We start from the raw sequence: 23,568 nt of genomic DNA, 5'->3' as shown, positions 1-23,568 counted from the left end.
CTCAAGATCACTTCCTGGTGAACTTTCTGCTGACTGCAACACGTGACGCAGCTCTGGTGTTGAGGTGAGCCTCTTGGCCTCTTTTATGATATTTGGCTTGAAGAACGCATTCTGTCTCGTCATCAAAACAGAAGAGTCTTGATCAGCCTTTAATAAAGAATTAATTTTAAACTACTAGTTGTACTACTACATTAAATGCTTAATTTTAACCCAGTATATTTATCATTCCAAACTTACCAATCCTTTTGTATCCAGAAATCTTGGGAAGGTGGAAAGGATATCAGCACTTCTGCCTGGATCATTAACAAGTTTCTGGTGGTGCTAAAAAATCTCCCTCATCATCTTCTCAGATTCTCATTTAATCTAAAAAGAGATTAAATATCTCATTTAAATGTATGCAATTGTCATGCAGTTATTTGGCACAAATAAAACGAATATGGAACACACATACCCATGATTATCAATCATATGAGCCACCAATATGTTAACCATTTGTTCAGAATAATCATTGAAAAAAGAACACAAAACAACCACAGTACACAGTTACAGTACACAGTTACCCATCAGGCAGGGAGAAAACAAGTCATTTAGCTTGCTAACCTAGCTGACTAGACGGCAAACAAACAAAAAAAAAATCACACAGGACCAAAAGCAGCTGATGTAACTTAAGTGGCAGCAATCAGCTGCAGTTAATTAGTGCAGCGTTCTTACACCAGAAACTTTCTCTCTCACTCTCACACACATCCTTCATTACACCTGTGTTTTATACTGACTATATCATCATCAATGTATACTTTCATTAAGACTGAATTAATTACACTTACCGCGTAAACTTGAGAGGAGGAAAATGGTGCCGTTGTCTCCTTGTCTCCAACCAAAGAAGTAAAATGCATGGGTGGAGTTTAATTAAATCTAAATGCATGGGTGGAGTTTAATTAAATCTAAATGCATGGGTGGAGTTTAATTAAATCTAAATGCATGGGTGGAGTTTAATTAAATCTAAATGCATGGGTGGAGTTTAATTAAATCTAAATGCATGGGTGGAGTTTAATTAAATCTAAATGCTTGGGCGGAGTTGAATTAAATCTAAATGCATGGGCGGAGTTTAATTAAATCTAAATGTATGGGTGGAGTTTAATTAAATCCAAATGCATGGGCAGAGTTTAATTAAATCTAAATGCATGGGCAGAGTTTAAGTTAATCTAAGTTAGGTTAACACTGATCCAATCAACTCTGCCAAATAACTCCAACACTGAACACATTTTAAACCCGAATGTGTTAAAATGACACTTTGAGAGTGAAAATCAACTCTGAAATGTTCAACTCTGAAATGTTTAACACTCCAGTTTTTGCTGTGTGCGTGACATTATAGATGAATTCCATTTTCTATCAGAAAATCTTAAAGGAGAATGTCCACCATTCGATTTGTGACCTAGAGCGCAAGTGCATTGGGGTTATACAGCAGAACAATGGTCCAAAGCACACAAGCAAATCCACCTTTAAATGGCTCAAAGGAAACAAAATAAAGGTTTTGAAGTGACCGAGACAAAATCCTGACTTGAACCCAATTAAGATGCTGCAACAAGAACCTCAACAAACATTTCATGCTGGAAAACCCTGCAATCAATTCAACTGATTCTATCACAAAGGTTGGCACAAATTGTTAAGCCATAACTCTTCTCTGCTAGCAAAGACTGAGCCGTTGGTGGATACCCTCGTTGGTCATAATATCCTCACCTGTTACCAATTCAGCTCTTTATGTTTGTTAAGATTTTTTGAGATGGTCTTGTACTCTTCTAAACCTCTGAATGTTCTTCTCACCTACAGGGTTCAGAACTCTTAAAACTACACCTCAAGATCAGAGGGATCAGCTTCTACACTACCCAGCTGTGTGTCCTTGAATAACAACCTTTTTATTCCTTTTCTACTAACATTTAAAGATGGAGACCCCTCATCAGGACTCACAAAACGAGTCCCCACCATTAAAAAAGCCGTGAGTTGCAGAGCTTCATAATCAGTACTAATTCTAAACTGTTATTCTGTATATTTTTAGATCCACTTTGTATAAAAGACAGGATTTATTACAGTAGTGTATTTAATAATGAATTTACGTTAGTAGGCTTCCGTTAGCATGTTAAGGTGAAAGAATCTTCTGGCTATTGTTCACTCAAAATTTTGGACACATCTGACTGAATGTTTTTCTCTTGATTTAGAGACGTTGATGCCTGATGTTAACAGGTCAACCACAAAATTATAATCACTGACAAGAGAATCTCTCTTTATATAAATATAAAAATAAATATGAATACAATAAACGTTTCCTGTTTAGGTTAGAACTGTAGATCTCTCATAATGTATTTGTAAACAGAACTGGGTGGGTGAGAATGAAATACTGTTCAGTCTTATTCTGAACCACTCTGCTGTAACACAGCTCTGTTGCTCTTCTCTTAAGTTAAATCAAACCTGTAGCTGTTCAGGATTCTTTTAAATGACGTTTTAACCAGCAGCAATAACTGAACAATGAGTTTTTAATGGTGATCAGTTAGTCATTGACATCCCAGTCACGAATGATAATTATTTTTCAAAAATATTAGTAAAGACTAATCAGTAATAATAGTTAAATAATTATAAACATGTAATTACCGAGCTGTGTCCATGAAGAGTAATGATTCTATGGTTCGTCCAATACAATTTAAAGATGGAGATCATTCATTTGGACACAGGTAACAGCTCCCCACAGTAGCAGTTTTATACATCCAAGTGTTTTACAGGTAATGTAAAAACTAATGCTGCAAAAAGTGTCAATAAACAAAATAACAATAATGAGTTCTAATAATAATGTAACTTCACTGTTACTGATATTTATTACTGATATTGTTTTAATTTCTATTATTACTAATTTTATTTTTATTCATCAAAAGCTTTATCCTGGACTGTCACAGTACATCCAACATTAACCGTTAGGCAAGAATACCCTGGACAGGGTGCTAATTCATCACAGGGCTTTGGTTGCTCCTAAGAAATGGTTTAACTCCAGGCCAGCCAATAGCACTGCTGGAATTCGAACACAGAGAGCCACAGACTAACACGTGTGGAGTCGACTGCTGCTACTATTTTTCAGTCAGTGGTGGAGTCTTATAGACAGCCGTACCATATACAAAGAGGCATGCCATGCTTTCCTACCAGAGGGCAAAGCTCATTTCCTCTCCATACCTCAGAGCTCGAGTTTAATTAAATTAAGAATGCTTCAAGCAAACAAACATTCTTCAGCCCACTTAAAATAGTTTATTTCACTCATTTATCAGGAATCAATATAGTGATTGAACAACTAAAAGAACCAACTTAAACAACCAGCATTCTAAACAGGTCCTGCATAAAGATCTCAGCATTTCATATGAAGCTCAACATTAAACAATATCAATAACAAGAAACTACAACTACTACTGTTATTGTTGTTTTACCATAAAATACATTTAGAATAAAGCTAAACATAAAAATCAGGTTTAGTGATGTAAATCATAAATATTGCATATTAAAAAGAGGTAAAAGTAAAGACTGAATAAATGACAATAAATAATAATAATAATAATAATTCTAAGCATGTAATTAATTTGTGTTTGTGTTATTGTTTAGTCGAATCCAGGAGAAAAGATCAGACTCACCAGTACCAAGCTGTGTCTCCATGATAAGTGAAAATTCTATGAGTCCTCCAACAAATTTCACAAATGCAGATCCTTCATCTGTAAACAGGTAACAGCTCCCCACAGTTACACTGTTGTATTTGTTATTTTATCTATTTTAGTTCAGGAAGTCTTTTACAGGTAATGTACAAACTAATGCTACAAGATTTTATTTATTCATATACTTTACTCTTTGTTTTTTGGAATTCTGTTAGTTGTCTCATGCTGCTTCAAAATAGTCTATAAGAGTGCTAATAACCAGAGATATTTTTTATCTGATAGATGCTGTTTTCTTAAAGTCAATCTGCCTTTTCATGATGTTCTCAGTATTTTATCCACCACCTGTACTTTTTTAATCGATACATGATACTAAATGCCATATCATTTTGGTTTGTTCACAGTGTTCAGATAAATTCAGGAGATGAAATAGAAAAGAAAGTCCTCACAGATACAGAGTTAGTACAAAACCAACATGATCATGAACATGTTATTGTACATGTCATGTTTATGCCAAAGTTCATGCACCCCTGACCACTAATGAACCTTTTTTATTATTGAAAGTAAAAAAAATAAAGTAAACACAGTGAACTTCAACTATTTTAAAACATTTTCTGCTAATTAAATTATTACATTAATTTTCATTGTTATTGTAATTGCTATTTTTAGCATCATTCCACAATCATTTACCCAAATTACAGTGATAACATGCTTGTAGAGTTTTTCTTGTTGTTTTTTTTGTTTTTGTTTTGCATTTTAATTATTAATCAAAAATGGAAAGCTTTTATTCACAAATGTATTCAGACCCCTCCCTGTGGCACTGTAAAATGTGATGAAATGCCTTCTGTTTGTTTTAAGTGTCCTTGAAGTGGGTCTAGAACTTAAACAAAGTCCAGCCGTTGCAGTTTGAATTGGCTGGACATAGTTTGGAAAGAAAAGGAAAGGAAATGGTTGCTGGTGGTTGTTGAGTGTTAGCACAAGGTTTTGGATGTTTGGAAGAGGTTTGCTTGTTTTAATAATCAGTTCACAGTACAAAAGGATGATCCAAGACAGAGTCAAAACCAGACAGTAGGTCAGCATGCAAACAAACACAATCACAAAAGAAAACCGCAGTCGTAGTCGATAACAGGCAAAAGGGTCATACACAAAAATTGCTAAACACATAAAGAACCGCTCAGCATGCAGAGAGAAACTGGCAATACCTCGCAAAGTTTCACTAATGTCCAAACACTTATATAGACTGTTCATAATTAGCTTCAGGTGCTAATCAGTACACAGGTGACGCAGACTTCCTCGGCACTGTCTGATTGGTCGATTAAATGCAGTCCCCTGCATTCCTATCTTCAGTGGTATCTTCAGGAACCGCAGGAGATGTGACAATGTTTCTCTCTTGATTTAGAGACGTTGATGCCTGCTGATGTTAACAGGTCAGCCACAGAATTATAATCACTGACAGGGGAATCTTTCTTTATATAAACATAAAAATATATATGAATACAATAAACGTTTCCTGTTTAGGTTAGAACTGTAGAGCTCTCATAATGTATCTGTAAACAGAACTGGGTGGGTGAGGATGAGTTACTGTTCAGTCTTATTCTGAACCACTCTGCTGTAACACAGCTCTGTTGCTCTTTTCTTAATTTAAATCAAACCTGTAGCTGTTCAGGATTCTTTTAAATGACGTTTTAACCAGCAGCAATAACTGAACAATGAGTTTTTTAATGGTGATCAGTTAGTCATTGACATCCCAGTCACGAATGATAATTATTTTTCAAAAATATTAGTAAAGACTAATCAGTAATAATAGTTAAATAATTATAAACATGTAATTACCGAGCTGTGTCCATGAAGAGTAATGATTCTATGGTTCGTCCAATACAATTTAAAGATGGAGATCATTCATTTGGACACAGGTAACAGCTCCCCACAGTAGCAGTTAGTTTATTCATTTCAGTGCAGGAAGCAGCTTTTGTTTTATACATCCAAGTGTTTTACAGGTAATGTAAAAACTAATGCTGCAAAAAGTGTCAATAAACAAAATAACAATAATGAGTTCTAATAATAATGTATCTTTACTGTTACTGATATTTATTACTGATATTGTTTTAATTTCTATTATTACTAATTTTATTCATAATATTTTACTTTTAATTTTATTCATCAAAAGCTTTATCCTGGACTGTCACAGTGCATCCAACATAACCCGTTAGGCAAGAATACCCTGGTGCTAATTCATCACAGGGCATTGGTCACTCTTAAGAAATAAACAGTCTGGTTTAACTCCAGGCCAACCAATAGCACTTCTGGAATTCGAACACAGAGAGCCACAGACTAACACGTGTGGAGTCGACTGCTGCTACTATTTTTCAGTCAGTGGTGAAGTCTCATAGACAATCGTACCACGTACAAAGAGTCATGCCATGCTTTCCTACCAGAGGGCAAAGCTCATTTCCTCTCCCTACCTCAGAGCTCGAGTTCAATTAAATTAAGAACGCTTCAAGCAAACAAACATTCTTGAGCTCCTTTAAAAGTTTTTTCAACTCATTTATCAGGAATCAATATAGTGATTGAACAACTAAGAGAACCAACCTAAACAACCAGCTCATTCTAAACAGGTTCTGCATAAAGGTCTCAGCATTCCATATGAAGCTCAACATTAAACAACATCAATAACAAAAAACTACAACTACTACTGTTATTGTTGTTTTTTCATAAAATACATTTAAAATAAAGCTAAACATAAAGAACAGGTTTAGTCATGTAGACTATAAATATTAAATATTATAAACAGGTATAAGTTCATGTTTGGTTTGGGGGGAAGGGGACTTTGTTGCCCTTTTTTTTTTTTTTTTCTCTTTGTTGCTATTTTTTGTGAAATTGTATTAAAAAACAAAATAAACAAAATTTGATAAAAAAAAAACAGGTATAAGTAAAGACTAAATAAATGATAAAAAATAATAATAATTTAAAAAAAGTAATAATTTGTGTTTGTGTTATTGTTTAGTCGAATCCAGGAGAAAAGACCAGACTCACCAGTACCGAGCTGTGTCTCCATTAAGCGTGATCGTTCTATGAGTCCTCCAAAAAATTTGACAAATGCAGATCCCTCATCTGTAAACAGGTAACGTCTTCCCACAGTTACACTGTTGTATTTGTTATTTTTTCCATTTTAGTTCAGGAAGTCTTTTACAGGTGATGTACAAACTAATTCTGTTACGTGAAAGAACCAGAACTCAATGATGCAGATTTAAAAATAAATGTTTTGGCTTGGGTTAAAACCGGAACTAAAACCGTTCCACTGGAAAGTCCCAGACGCAATAACAAGCGAATAGGGTGACAGGACCGGCCTCGTCTCCCGATGAGGGTCACTGATGCTGGGAGAGAACCGACCTGGAATATATGAAGCAAAAAGAGAATTAGTGAACCCTCAGAGAAAGCGGATTTGAACCGGGGTTGCCGGCGCCGGAGACAAGCACTTACCCAACAGCGCCAACCCGGAATTAGCGAACCACTTTGGCTTTACACTATACAAGCGCCACAAGCGCGCGGGCTGAGCGCAGTCACACCACACTTTCCCTATCCAAGGAAAATAACGGGACTATCTACCTCGGCCTTTCAGCCTACACCCCCGACCGACCTATCGCCGCCCGATGGTACCTTCTGTCCCTAAGAACTGTAAGGACAACACTGCCATGCAAAAAAACAAAACCAAAGGTGCGACGCCCGCCGCTGCGCCGCACCGGCTTAAAAACTAAAAATGACTGAACATTAACAGAGATTGTTTCAAGTAAAAAAATCAGTTACATATTTGATTAACCAGGGTCCTTTAACATCTCCAAATAACTGTATTATAAAGAGAAATTGTTTAATCTCTTTTTTAAATCCATTGTAGTTTTACAAACATTTAAGGTAATATTTTTTCTTTGAAACAGGTCTGATTTTCCATCTGCTGGAACTGAACTCCAGAAAAATTTAAAACTGCATTTATTACAGAAGTTTCAGTGTTTAAATGATGTGATATCAAACCAGAAAAACCCAACATTACTGAATGAGATCTACACAGAACTCTACATCACAGAGGGAGACATTGGAGACGTCAATAATAAACATGAGGTGAGACAGATCGAGGAAGCATCCAGGAGATTAACAACAGAGGAAACACCAATCAACTGTAACAACATCTTCAAACCTTTATCTGAAGAAGATAAACCCATCAGAACTGTACTGACAAAGGGAGTCGCTGGTATTGGAAAGTCTGTCTCTGTACAGAAGTTCATTCTGGACTGGGCTGAAGGAAAAGCAAACCAGGATCTTCACTTTATATTTCCACTTCCTTTCAGAGAACTGAATTTAAGGAAGGACCAAAAACTGAGTCTGATGGATCTTCTCAGCTTCAGTTTTAAGGAGATGAAAGAAACTGAAATGTCCAGCTTGCAGAAAGTTCTGTTTATTTTTGATGGTTTGGATGAGTGTCGTTTCTCTCTAGATTTTCTGAACACAGACAGATTGTGTGATGTAACTGAATCAGCATCAGTGAATGTGCTGCTGATGAACCTGATTAAAGGAAATCTGTTTCCATCTGCTCTCATCTGGATAACCTCCCGACCAGGAGCTGCTGATCAGATCCCCTCTGAGTGTGTAGATCGAGTGACGGAGGTACGAGGGTTCAGTAAGCCACAAAAGGAGGAGTACTTCATGAAGAGAATCAGTGATCAGAGCCTGGCTAACAGAGTCATCACCCACCTGAAGTCATTACAAAGCCTCTACATCATGTGTCACATTCCAGTGTTCTGTTGGATTTCAGCCACTGTTCTTGAGAGGTTGTTGGATGAAGCTGAAAGTGGTAAGATCCCCAAAACTCTGACTCAGATGTACACCCACTTCCTCATCATTCAGACCAACATCATACGAGAAAAATACCCAAAGAACCAGGACACAGATGAAGAAATGATTCTCAAACTGGCAAAGCTGGCTTTTAGTCAGCTTATAAAAGGAAACCTGATCTTCTATGATGAAGACCTGATAGAGTGTGGAATTGATGTGAGAGAAGCATTAGTGTACTCAGGTGTGTGTACACGGATCTTCAGAGAGGAGTTTGGACTGAACCAGAATAAAGTGTACTGCTTTGTTCATCTGAGCATTCTCATATCGCAAACTCAAACTCAAAAGAAGCTTTATTGGCATGAAAAATAAGGACATTCGTATTGCCAAAGCAAGTTACAGGGTTTGAGTTTGAGTGTGTGTGTGTGTGTGTGTGAGTGAGTGTGTCTCTGTTGTTAACAATCCTGATAGTCTGTGGGAAGAAGGTGTTTAAGGCAAGGCAAGTTTATTTGTATAGCACCTTTCATACACAGTGGCAATTCAAAGTGCTTTACATAAGGAGTGTGTCTCTGTTGTTAACAATTCTGATGGTCTGTGGGAAGAAGGTGTTTAAGGTGGTTGGTGTTCGCCATTATGCTAATGTAGCATTTGTGACAATGGTAGCCTAGTGGGTAGAGTTTTGGACTACCAACTGAAAGGTTAAGAGTTCAAATCCCGGGTCTGCCATGCACCCACTCTTGGGCCCTGAGCAAGGCCCTTCATCCTCTCTGCTCCAGGGGTGCCGTACTATGGTTGTGTGTGTGTGTGAGAGAGAGAGAGAGAGAGAGAGAGAGTAAGTGTGTCTCTGTTGTTAACAATCCTGATAGTCTGTGGGAAGAAGGTGTTTAAGGTGGTTTAAAATCTCTGACCCCAGCTTTCAAACAAGCTGGGATATGTGCAAAAAGAATTTTGTTTTTATTTCTATTCATTCTATTTGAAGGAAATCAATGAATGAACTGTGTTTACTGAACTGAGAGAGTGAAGAGTTTATCATTGTTCTCTCTGCAGGTTGTATAATTGTGGTGTATCAGATGAAGGTTTTGCTGCTCTGGCTTCAGCTCTGAGATCAAACCCCTCACACCTAAGAGATCTGGATCTGTCTAATAATAATCTAGGAGATTCAGGAGTGAAGCGTCTCTCTGCTGTACTGGAGAATCCTCACTGTAAACTGGAGATACTGGGGTAAGATCATCTCTCTGAGATTCACACATAATCTGATCCTCAGTAAGAAATATTCTCTAATAGTGAGACTGAAACAGGATTTAGATTCAGCATCAAGATCCTGAAGAAGATCATTTCATTCTTTACTTATTTATTCATCACTGTGGATTAAATGTACTGAATTGTTTGTACTTATTTTGGATGCAGTTCAGACATTCATTAGATTTATTTAATAAAATATGAAAAACATTCTACATTTTATTTAATATTCAGAATTATCTCTGTATGTACTGAATTAATATATTTATGTTAATAATTAAATCCTCTTATTCTCAGAAATGTGTATTTTAGGAATATAAAATAGGAAAGTATTTAAAAATACTTTTACGGTGATAAAGTGTTACAGTGTAATAAATCTGTAAGGAAGAGATGGTGAGTCGATGCTAAACAGTGTATAAAGCAACTATTAGTGAATATAAAATAATAAAGTGTGTTATGGTGGTGGTGAGACGAGTCCTGAGGAATAAAACTGTTTAAATTAAACTGTTAGTTGCATATAAAAGGGTGTGTGTGTGTGTTCTGTTAGTCTCTGTTGTGAATACTGACAGCTTGTGTGAAGAAGCTGTTCTTAATGTAGTTATGTGCGCTGTTATGCTAACATAACATTTGCAGGAAATGAATGAATGAATTAGTTGTGTGTTTTAAATTAAATTCTGTGTCATAGTGAATCAGATTCAGGATGAAGCACATACCATGAATGAATAAATAAATGAATGAATGAATGAACTGTGTGAGCAGAACTAAGAGAGTGAAGAGTTTATCATTGTTCTCTCTGTAGTTTGAGGTATTGTGGTGTATCAGATGAAGGTTGTGCTGCTCTGGCTTCAGCTCTGATATCAAACCCCTCACACCTGAGAGATCTGGACCTGTCTCAGAATAAACTAGGAGATTCAGGAGTGAAGCTTCTCTCTGATGTAATGGAGAATCCTAACTGTAAACTGGAGATACTGGGGTAAGATCATCTCTCTGAGGTGGTTCACACACATGATCTGCTACTTTTGTGTTCTAGCGTGAATGTGTCTATAAGCATAAAGCTGGACTATGGAACATGTGGAGGAGCTCCAGTGACCTTTTCCCCTTTTTGTCCAAATTCATGGTCAGTATTTTGACATTTTGAGGCTAGACTACTGCAGTTCCCTGCTGGTCGGTCTTCCAATGTTCATCAGACCTTCGCATCAAATTCAAAATGCAGCCACACTCCTGATTATTCATCTACCCAAGCAATGCCGCCATCTTTCCTACTGCTACACTGTTTCTTGTAGCTGCCTGCATTGAATTAAACAGCATGATGCTTGCCTACAAAACCAACTTTGACCTGCCTTAAGTCTGGCTTATCTTTCACCTTTCAGGACTAAAAGAAAAGCCAGACATCAATGAGCTTAGTTATTGTTTTAACAAAACACTGTGTTAAAACTCTAACTTTGGCTGGTGGGTGCATAATAGTACTAATTGTAGTTTGACTTATACACTATTTTCTGTTAGCATGATCATGTAATTCAGACCAGTTAATGCTAATTCAGTTGTTTATTAAACTTACAGATTGCCACCACGTTATGAAAGATGAGGACTGGGAATAAACCTTTACTCAGTGGTTATAGTGGAGACTGTACAGGATTCATGGGAAAGCTGGAAACCGCTGGAATGGAGACCAAGTGTTCATCAAAGTTTTCAGTGTGTGATTGGATATTGAAGATATAACGACCTTAATGCACTTTCACCACCTTATTTGCTCAGAACTTCGGCTGAATAATAATAATTTTATAACATCTAATATGAACAGAGCAAGAACAAAGAACAAAGGAGAGAGATCAACAAATAAGTGTTCAGCAAAATTTTTACCAAATATTATCTTCTAACTAATTCTGATCTGAAGTTAATGAAGTTGGAGTAAAGAGAGTCCATATAGTTTTCAAACCTTTCTAACACGAAACAATACTGTTAGATCTTAGTTACACTTGGTAGTATTTCTGCTCTTCTCATCGCTTATGAGCTGAGAATGCAGTTTACACACACACACACACACACACTCTCTCTCTCTCTCTCTCTCTCTCGCTCTCTCTCTCTCTCACACACACTCTCACACACACACACTTTATAAAAACTCTGGGTGTTTTCCTCGTACGAGATTCAACAAATGATTCTTCTCCTGGTTAAGTTCTAGTCTAGTTTAAGGGACAGGACTTTGAGAAACTCATAACAAATGTTAATACCTAAGAAATGATGGAGAATGCGGGAACTCAGCACGTGACCTCTACAGCAGGTGACTCTCCTTTGATGACCTGGAGGTCCCGAGCTCCCTCAGGAGCACCATATTGATACCAAACTTAGTGCGGACGCCCGATCGACATAGTCCACTGCAGCCCAGAACCCCTGAGCTCAAACTCTCCGCCAGCCTATGCCTCCTGGTAGCTTGGATTACAGGCACGCGCCACCGCGCCCAGCAATCCTGAGAGTAGATATGAAGTAAAACCGAATTATTAGCCATGGATGCTACTATTAGAAAAATAGTGTGTTTGCTAGCTTTGGTCACTTGTATGATTGTGGTCCTATGCTTTTGTTTTGACCAGACAAGCAATCTGTCTGTTACATACTGTGCTGAGACACGCACTTAAAGATCTGTGTTGCCTCAGGAACATAGTTATCTGACTAAGTGATAGATAGATAGATAGATAGATAGATAGATAGATAGATAGATAGATAGATAGATAGATAGATAGATAGATAGATAGATAGATAGATAGATAGATAGATAGATAGATAGATAGATAGATAGATAGATAGATAGATAGATAGATCACGTTATTAATCCCAGAGGGAAAGTCAAGTATTACAACAGCTCAAGGTACATCAGAAAAAAGTATTAAGTAAATAAAGACTCAGTTACAATTATTAATTAAATAGGCTGAAGGTGCATAACAAATATTAAGTAAGTATTGCAGTACAGTGTTGGTAGGAATAAATATATACGCGGTATGTAATATAATAGAACAAATTACAGTGTCTTTGCATTAAATGTCCAGAGATGTGCAATGACATAAACAGAGTGACAGATCATGCTTCATGACTCTGTCCTGATAGTCCTGGTATAAACTCAGTGAGTAATGATTTCCCGGCACAGTGGGGATGAGTTATACAGTGTGATCGCTGTTGGTACAAATGATTTCCTGTATCGTTCCTTCTTACAGCGGAGCTGGATGAGTCTGTTACTGAAGGTGCTCCGCTGTCTGACTAGGGGGTCATGGAGGGGGTGTGATGGATTGTCCAGTATGGAAATGAGTTTGTTTAATGACCTCTTTTCGACCACCAACTCGAATCCTTCCAGTGAGCAGCCTAAGATTGAGCCAGCCTTCCTGATCAGTTTATTGAGTTTTTTTGCATCTCCTGCTCTGATGCTGCCTCCCCAACACATCGTTGCAAAGAAGACAGCTCCCGCGACAACAGACTGGTAGAAAATGGTCAGCATCTTGCTGCACACATTAAAGGACCTGAGCTTTCTCAGAAAGTAGAGTCTGCTCATCCCTTTCCTGTACACAGCCTCTGCGTTGGCGCTCCAGTCCAATCTGTTGTCAAGTACTTGTACGTGTCCACCTGTTCAACATGCTGACCCATGTGTTTTAGTATAATGGACTGATCTATAGGTTAAACTTGTTCTACATAATAACAACAGTTAAATACATCACCAGCATCACTGTAGTGTTTTATAATTACACACACAGTGATATACATGTGGGGAACCATATTCCTCAGGTCTCCAGGTAAATGTGTTCCCCCCTGTGTTGTTAGTATAATGGACTGATCTATAGGTTAAACTTGTTCTACATACTGTTTGTTAATTTTTAAATCACATGGATGCAGTTTGTGAAGTTTAAATGAACGAGAGATCACCATGAATGAAACTATTCTTGAAAGTAAATGGTAGTGCAGCTGAGATGAGTAACCTTAAATAATAACAGACTACTTATTGTCCTGTACCATATAGTTTATTTGTATCTGCACCAAAACTTTATCTTGTGCGACAAAACGAGAATAAACAGACTAGTGTGTGAATAAGAGCATGTCCTGTATTAGGATTTATTTACAAAAAAATCTGACACGTTCATTATAGTTGATTGACAGCAAGGCTGAAGACAGCAGTGTGAAAACCTCTGACTTGCGGTGGAGCAATAAAACCTCTGACAGTAGTTCATTCAATACTTTAAAGTATGTATTTAATCACAAACTACCTAACATACAACATGAAATGTGAAAAGAACATACCGCTATAAATACATATTCCAAATAAACCGATGCTCAACGAAGCGACTGAAAAAAACGTCATGATTTTTGCACATGCGCGTTAAAGGGGAAACAGGGGGAACTGAATTCTCGGTCCCAGACCAATCACCTGACACTACCCACGGGGTTCGCCCCGTCACACATGGGTTATGAGTAATACTAAGTAATACTAATATGTGTTTCTGAGCACCACATGCTGCTAGTTTTAACAAGACAATGCCAAGCCACATTCAGCTTGTGTTAAACACTGTGACTTTGTAGTAAAAAAGTACAAATGCTAGACTGGTTTGCTTACATTTCAGACCTTTTGAAGTGCAATATATGACCACTGTAAAACAGTTTAAGTGTTATATTGAGTATGAATGAAAAAAAAATTACAATTGGTGTTCTTAGTTCCCAAATTATTACAAGACATTGTTTAAAAGAAAGGCAGTGTAAAATATTTTTGGGACTTTTTGACAAAAACAGTAAGGTAAGGTATGTGAGTCCACTACCGCTGAGATCAAGGTATTGAATGTCATTGTTATACTGGTTGGCTGGCTGGCTGACTGGCTGACTCTGCACAGACATCATTGGCTATGTCTGCGGTGGCCAAACAGCCTAACCAGTAGAGGTAAATTAACCAGTAAACGTGAGGCACTTGAAAGCTACGTGAATAAAAAACGTTAAACCGCAGCAGTAGTCATTAGTAGTCAACATTAATCATTAGTGTAAATACATAATACAGGGTTCTTCTTACCCACAGGGTGTATCACTCTTAAAATACACCTCAAAATCAGAAAGAGAAGTGAACATTAATGTGATTGTTTATTGACTTCACTATTTCATTTCTTCTCATTCATTTCAGCAAAAGTGATCAAACTCTGCAGTACCCAGCTGTGTGTCCACAACCAACATTCAGAGATGGAGACCACTCCTCAAGACACACAAAATTACCCTACATTAAATAAGCGGTAAGTTACAGAGCATCAGTACAAATTTTAAATTGTTTTAGCTATTTAGATATTTAAAGCTAGTAGGCATCAGTTAGCAAGTTAGGATTGTTGCTAGATTGTAATTAATAGAATATTAAAAGTAGAATATTATTAACAGTTAATTAATACTATCAATATATTACCACTGATTTTGTTAGTCTAATAGTAGTAGTTATCTATTGCTGCTATTATACCACTACCACAAATATTTAATAACTACTATTACCACAATTATTAAAATTCTAGCAGTCACTAATGCTACTTTGAGTACTAGTCAATGATCAAGGGTATAACTGCTTTTTCTACTATTTACTTTTTCTATTTTACTGCTATTACCACTATTCTGCTGGTACTACAAACCATATTTCCAGAAAAGTGGGACACTTTGTAAAATGCAATTTTAAAAAAGTTGATTTGTAAATGATTTTGAACCGTTATATTATTTTTAATTTCTTTTTTTGAATTTTCTATTTTTCCCACTTTTTTCCCCCCAATTTTTCTCCCCTAATCTAGTCGTGTCCAATTACCCTGATTACGTCCTCTATACTGATTCGACCCTTCACCGCTGACTGAGGACGCCTCTCAACTGACATACACCCCCTCCGGCACATACAGTCAGTACAGACTGCATTTTTCACCTGCACGAGTCGAGTTCATACACCGACGGGCACTGTGTACGGAGGGCCACACCCCCATCAGCATTATTCCTCAGCCCTGTGCAAGTGGCATCAGTCAGCCAGCAGGGGCTGCAGTTGCACCAGTTATGAGGAGCCATGACCCGACTTTTTACCCCTAACCCTATGAACAACAGCCAATCGTTGTTCATGCAGCCGCCCCCACCCAGTTGGAAGGCAGACCTGAGATTCGATACGATGTATTTGAAACCCCAACCCTAACTGGTGTGCTAGCGTGCTTTACAGCTGCGCCACCTGAGCGGCTGAACCATTATAATTATTATTATTATTTTCCTTTAAGCGGTTCCTGTTCTTCTTCTTCTCCTGGTCGTCTTCTTTTTGCCCTGTCTTTAGTCACCCGACCCACCCTGTCCTCCCTCACCACATCCATAAACCTCCTCTTTGAACATTTTTCTCTTCTTATCTACATTTACATTTTCGGCATTTAGCAGACACTTTATTCAAAGCAATCTGAGCAATTGAGGTTAAGGGCCTTGCTCAAGGGTCAGTCTGTTTAGTGAACCAGTTGAGGCAGAGGATTCAGCTTTCAGAACAAAATTGCTTCCAAAAGAACACAGAAGTGGTACTGCAGTACTGTTTAAATAGCTAAGAATGGTAAAATAAAATATATCTCCTTCCTTAACCAGCAGGGCTAATGCATAACGGCCAACTACTATACCGACTGAGCACAAACAATGACTTAGGGTGACTGGGTGAAACAGCCATAGAATCAGGTGCAATGCATTAGCACTACAGTTCTTGAGATCTGTAGTCCATTTGGGACTATTATGAGGCAATCTCCAATTCCTGTCCCGAGATGATGTGGACAATGGTAATCGAACTGTTAAACCATGCTATTATAGCATGTGCAGAATGTGGCCTGGCAGTGGAGTTTCATGGCATCAATGTGCCCCCTTACCATGACACATTACCATGACAGATTTATTTATCTTTTGTTGATAACAGTCTGGATGGTCCTTTTTGTCTTTGACACAGACATACATTTTTGGGGGAAAATGTACAAATAATAAATAATAATAATAATAATAATAATACATTTTATTTGTAATGCACTTTAAATTTGCCACAAGCTAAAAGACATTACTACAAAAAATAATAAATTAGCCATTTAAAAGATAGCAGCAATCAGTATATTAATTAAAATTACTTATAAGTTCTGCTAAAAATAAATATTTTAATAGTACAATACAATCAATAGAGTTGCAATGGAACTTTAAACAAGTTAAAAATATTCATTTGTATCCATTTTTTTCTTTTTTATGCATTTGTTCTTTTGTGTTGCAGTAAAAACCTGGAACAAAGATCAAACTCACCAGTATTTAGCTGTATCTCAATGAAAAGTGATGTATCTATAGATCATCTTATAGACTTCAAAGATGGAGAACCTTCATCAGTACACAGGTAGCTCCCCACATTTACACTACTACACAAATTAGTTCATTCCACATTGTAGTAATGAATGCAATTATTGATGTCATATAATAATACTAATACCACTATTATTATGTTACAACTATGACTCCTAATAATAATAATAATAATATTTTACTACCAGTAACTACACTAAACAACTACAAATATGCTTTCTATTACTTTTACTGTCTCTACTGTTTCTACTACTGTTAGTACAGTCGGTACATTAGGGACGTAGCAGAGGCTTTTATTCAAAGTGACTTACAATTAAGACTGAATATAATTTGAACAGCTTCCTGACTGATTCTTCTCTAGTTTTGTGATTTACACGTGTCCTTGTCACTACTGGTAGAATGAGGCAGTACCTGCAGCCCTTTCAGGTTGCACAGGTAGTCCAGCTACTTCAGAATGGCACATCCATACTTGCTGCTGCGACAAAGTTTGCTGTGTCTCCCAGCACAGTCTCAAGAGGATGAAGGAGATACCAGGACACAGGCCATCACACGAGGAGAGCAGGACAGGGCCATAGAAGGGCACCAACCCAGCAGCAGGACCGGTATATGCTCCTTTGTGTGAGGAGGAACAGGAGTGGTGCACATGTTTCTGAACAAACTGTCAGAAACAGACTCCATGAGGGTGGCATGAGAACCTGAAGTCCTGTAGTGGGACCTGTACTCACAGGCCAGCACAGTGCAGCTCGACTGGCATTTGCCAGAGAACACCAGAATTGGCAGGTCCACTACTGGCGCCCTGTTCTCTTCACAGATGAGAGCAGGTTCACACAGAGCACATGTGACAGATGTGAAAGAGTCTGGAGATGCAATGGTGAACGTTATGCTGCCTGCAACACAAACCTCTACATGATAGCCAACGGTACCCTGAATGCTCTTAGGTACCAAGATGAAATCCTTAGAGTAGTTGTCTGACCTTACGCTGGTGCAGTGGGCCCTGGGTTCCTCCTGGTGCAAGACAATACTCGGGCCAGAGTGTGTAGGCAGTTTATGTATCTTTATGTATCAGTGCATCCGACACTGCCAAGTTGCACCACAGACCGCCCAGGAGCTCACTGATGCCCTGATCCAGGTCTGGGAGGACATACCCCAGGACACAATCCACTGTCTCTTCAGGAGCATGCCCAGACATTGCTGAGAGTGCATACAGGCACATGGGGGCCATACACATAACATTATGAGTTGCCGTGATGAAATTCACGGAAATTGGAGCCTATGATTTCAATGTTTTACTTTGATTTTTGGTATGAATTTGAGTTCAGCTCACCATGGGTTGATGATTTTGGTTTCCATTGACTTATGTTATTTTGTTCTTAACTAATTACACAATTTATATCAGTAAAGATTTTTTAACTTGAATCTTTTGTTCATCGAGATCCGATGTGTGATTTGAGTGTTCCCTTTAACACTGTGATAGTAGAATTATTGTTATTATTATTACTACTAATAGTAGTACAACACCAGAGTTGCAGTAGAACCTTTAAAAAAAGAAAAGTAAAAAAGACCACAATGAGTTGCAAAACTTTTATACATTTGTTCTTGTGTTGTAGTGAAAACCTGGTTCAAAGATCAAACTCACCAGTACTTAGCTGTGTCTCAATGAAAAGTGATGTATCTATAGATCATCTTATAGACTTCAAAGATGGAGAACCTTCATCAGTACACAGGTAGCTCCCCACATTTACACTACTGCACAAATTCGTTCATTCCTTTCAAAGCAGGCGACAGCTTTTGTTTCATGAAAGGAGCTTTATAAAAAAACACATAGTAATAAATGCAACTATTGATGTAATATAATAAGAACTAATACCATTATTAATACTATTATTATGTTACAACTACTACTTCTAATAATAATAATAATAGTATTTTACTACCAGTATTTCAACTACACTATACAACTACAAATATTCTTTCTATTACTTTTACTGTCTCTACTGTTTCTACTACTGTTAGTGCAGTCGGTACATTAAGGTATGTAGCAGAGACTTTTATCCAAAGTAACTTACAATTAAGACTGAATATAATTTGAACAGCTTCCTGACTGATTCTTTTCTAGTTTTGTGATTTACAAGTGTCTGTAATAGTAATTGTTATTATTATTAATCATAATAATAGTACAACACCATTGTCACGCGGGGGCTACCACATGAAAAAGGGGCGGACACACGCAGAGATGTATATGAAAACCTGGATTTATTAATAACATTAGCTATTTACATAGTAACACAACCTAAGCACACGGCTAGTAACACAAGCTAAGCACACGGCTAGAAACACAAGCTAAGCACACGGCTAGAAACACAAGCTAAGCACACGGCTAGAAACACAAGCTAAGCACACGGCTAGAAACACAAGCTAAGCACACGGCTAGAAACACAAGCTAAGCACACGGCTAGTAACACAAGCTAAGCACACGGCTAGAAACACAAGCTAAGCACACGGCTAGAAACACAAGCTAAGCACACGGCTAGAAACACAAGCTAAGCACACGGCTAGAAACACAAGCTAAGCACACGGCTAGAAACACAAGCTAAGCACACGGCTAGAAACACAAGCTAAGCACACGGCTAGAAACACAAGCTAAGCACACGGCTAGAAACACAAGCTAAGCACACGGCTAGTAACACAAGCTAAGCACACGGCTAGTAACACAAGCTAAGCACACGGCTAGAAACACAAGCTAAGCACACGGCTAGTAACACAAGCTAAGCACACGGCTAGTAACACAAGCTAAGCACACGGCTAGAAACACAAGCTAAGCACACGGCTAGTAACACAAGCTAAGCACACGGCTAGAAACATAACTTCAGAGTCCAAAACAGAGTCCAAAACAGAGTCCAAAACAGAGTCCAAAACAGAGTCCAAAACAGAGTCCAAAACAGAGTCCAAAACAGAGTCCAAAACAGAGTCCAAAACAGAGTCCAAAACAGAGTCCAAAACAGAGTTCCACACCATAAACCCAGTTCAGTTCAATAGTTCTCAGAGTCTGTAGAGAAGCTGCCTCCTTTTATTAGGAGCAGCTGGAGCTAATTAGCCCAGAAGAGCCAATCAGGAATGGGGTGTGGCAGGAGACAGAGTGTGCTCATGGAGAGGGGGGCGTGGCACCTCAGGAGCACACACAGAGGCTCAAAGCGTGACAACCATCAGAGTTGCAGTAGAACATTTAAAAAAGGAAAGTAAAAAAAGACCACAATGAGTTGCAAATCTTTTATACATTTGTTCTTTTGTGTTGTAGTGAAAACCTGGTTCAAACATCAAACTCACCAGTACTTAGCTGTGTCTCAATGAAAAGTGATGTATCTATAGATCATCTTATAGACTTCACAGATGGAGAACCTTAATCAGTACACAGGTAGCTCCCCACATTTACACTACTGCACAAATTCATTCATTCCTTTCAAAGCAGGCGACAGCATTTGTTTCATAAAAGGAGTTTTATATAGAAAAACACGTTACAACTACTACTCCTAATAATAGTATTTTACTACCAGTATTTTAACTACACTAAACAACTACAAATATTCTTTCTATTACTTTTACTGTCTCTACTGTTTCTACTACTGTTAGTACAGTCGGTACATTAGGCATTTAGCAGAGACTTTTATCCAAAGTAACTTACAATTAATCACATAGGGCAGCTGTAGCCTAGTGGTTAAGGTACTGGTCTAGTAATCAGAAGGTTGCCGGTTCAAGCCTCACCACTGCCAGGTTGCCACTGTTGGACCCTTGAGCAAGGCCCTTAACCCTCAATTGCTTAGACTGTATACTGTCACAACTGTAAGTCGCTTTGGATAAAAGCGTCTGCTAAATGCCAAAAATGTAAAATGTAAATGTAAATTAAGACTGAATATAATTTGAACAGCTTATGACTCAGGGCCTTACTCAGGGTCCCAAAATTGACATCCTAGCAGTGGTTGGACTTGAACCAGCAACCTTTTGATTACTAGTCTAGCACCTTAACTGCTGAACTATCAGTGCCTATTTCTGCTGTTACTAGTTAGTATAGATAGATAGACAGACAGACAGACAGACAGACAGACAGACAGACAGATAGATAGCTTTATTAATCCCATAGGGAAAGTCAGTTATTACAGCAGCTCAAGAAACATTAAAGTATTAAAGCACACAAGTATTAAAGTACAAAGTATTAAGTACACATGTAATGTTGTACACACAATGTAATCAAATAAATAAAATTAAAATGTAGTATGTAATATAAATACTTTAAAAGCATCCTAGCAGTAAATATTGCTAGATGAGATATGTGATACTTAATATACTAAACTGTTGTAAATAGTATTACTTCACATGCCAATACTGACACTAGCATTACTACTAAATGTACAATTATTAATAAGAATATTACTACAATTACCTTTATTATTATTACTGCACAGTATTACTTTTATTTATAATGCTCTCGACTACAATTACTACTGCTGCTGCAACTACTACTACCACTACTGCAACTACTATTACTACTACTGCTAATATCACTACTTTAAAAGCGGTAATAGTAGTACTATTGCTACAAATCATGGCAGTGCACGTTCCCCCAAAAGCAGGCTTCACAGCATAATAAACAATCAGCTAATGGAACATCCAGGCAGAGTTGTAATTGTTTCATTCTGAAGTTTTACAAAAACACGCATTTTCCCACCAGTGGGAGCAACATTCTGGATCAGGAGTATGCAAGTGCACTGAGAATGTCCAGGCTCTGATTAGGAGATCTGATGCATCTCTAAGGACAAGTGACAGACACTCTTATTCAGCACCTCAAAGAAACCAAGGAGGCCAAGGACAGATACAAGCAGCCCATTGAGGAGCACTTTGAGAACAACATATGTATATGGAATGGAATCAAAGTACTGACAGACTACAAGACTAACAGTGACAACACCAGTCTACCTGATGTGTTAAACCTGTTCTTCACCACTTACCAAATAACCAAATAATGCAGCCTTCTACATCACATCACCTGTTGAGAAGCACACACTGGTTCTAAAGTGTCACAAGGTGAGAACCACCTTGCAGAGAGTAGATAAAGTTTCTGGAAGGACACTAAAGTTTTGTGCCAACCAACTGACGGAGGTCTTTACAAACCTATTCAATCTCTCGCTAAAACAAACTGCTGTCACAGCAGGCTTTAAAACCTCCACAGTCACAATGATCCCTAAAAAGTCTGCTGTGAATGCCTCAAGCAAGAAGGCACATCATAGACTGAATAAGCTAAAACAGGCTCAACCACCTCAAAATCTCCTAGTACCATAGCACTGCTGAGAGCATCCTCTCCCACTGCATGATCGTGTGGTACTCCAGCTGCACAATCCCAGAGAGGAAGGATCTGCTTCTACTGCTACTGCTACTTGTCACTGCTGCTACTAATACTACTACAACTAATACTACACCAACCATTACTTCTACTACTACTACTATTACTACTACAAATACAGTATTACCATTACTGCTACTACTACTACTTTAACCACTGATGCTTCTTGATTATGATGAATACTAATACGTTTTGTTAATGTTCTTGCAAAAGTTAAAGTTCAACAAGAATATTACCAATGTCACTATTGCTACCACTATTATGTTTACTACCACTACCACTTGTAAATCTACTACTAGTATTAGTCTAATGCCTGTTACTACTTCTACCACCACTACTACAACAACCTCTACTACTGCTACTTAAGTAATAATAGAAATGATGCATGGCTTATTTGATTTTTGAACTGAGTCTCCCAGAAAAACCAAACACTATCTAACACTGTAGACTGTAGCCTATATTTACACTACTGTAGTCATTGGGTTATCCATTTCAAAGCAGGTAACAGCATTTGTACGATACATGATGGTGTTACTACCCCTAATACTTCTTCTGCCATTACTTTTTAGTTTCTTCGATTATTACCCCTACCACTACTTGTAACATCCCCAGTAACTAAACTTGTGTTGGCCTGCCAGGGCAGTCAGGGGTGCTAAAATCGCAGATTAACCACCAGAAAAATTGCAGAAGCCCAGGAAGATATCCTCAATGTGTTTATCCAGCCATAGAGTGGCGGGGCAAGTTTAACCACTTTTTACAAGGTAACCACTCTACAAAGGCCAAGTCCTTGTAACCTGGGTCAACACTGAAGTAAGGGCTAAACTTAACCATAAAAATTCAGCCTAACAATTCAGAGATCTAGTGGCATCCAGGAGAGCCAGTATGATCTTCTAAGAACCAACAGGTCTGTCAAGAAATCTTGTAGACAAGGTGGTGTCAAGATCTAACCACAGGTGCATGTGGAATGGGTTACCATTTTCCACCTCATTACATGACATCCAGTATTTTATTTAGCTTAACATTCCTCAGTCTTATTAATTGTGTGGATGTTGTTAGGCTTGGCTTTTTTAAACAGCTCTGTATCATCTGCATAGCAGTGGAAATTAA

The sequence above is a fragment of the Trichomycterus rosablanca genome, chromosome 2 (genome assembly GCF_030014385.1).
Source record: "Trichomycterus rosablanca isolate fTriRos1 chromosome 2, fTriRos1.hap1, whole genome shotgun sequence".
NCBI classification, from domain to species: Eukaryota; Metazoa; Chordata; class Actinopteri; order Siluriformes; family Trichomycteridae; genus Trichomycterus; species Trichomycterus rosablanca.
Note: the sequence above shows the minus strand (reverse complement) of the source record.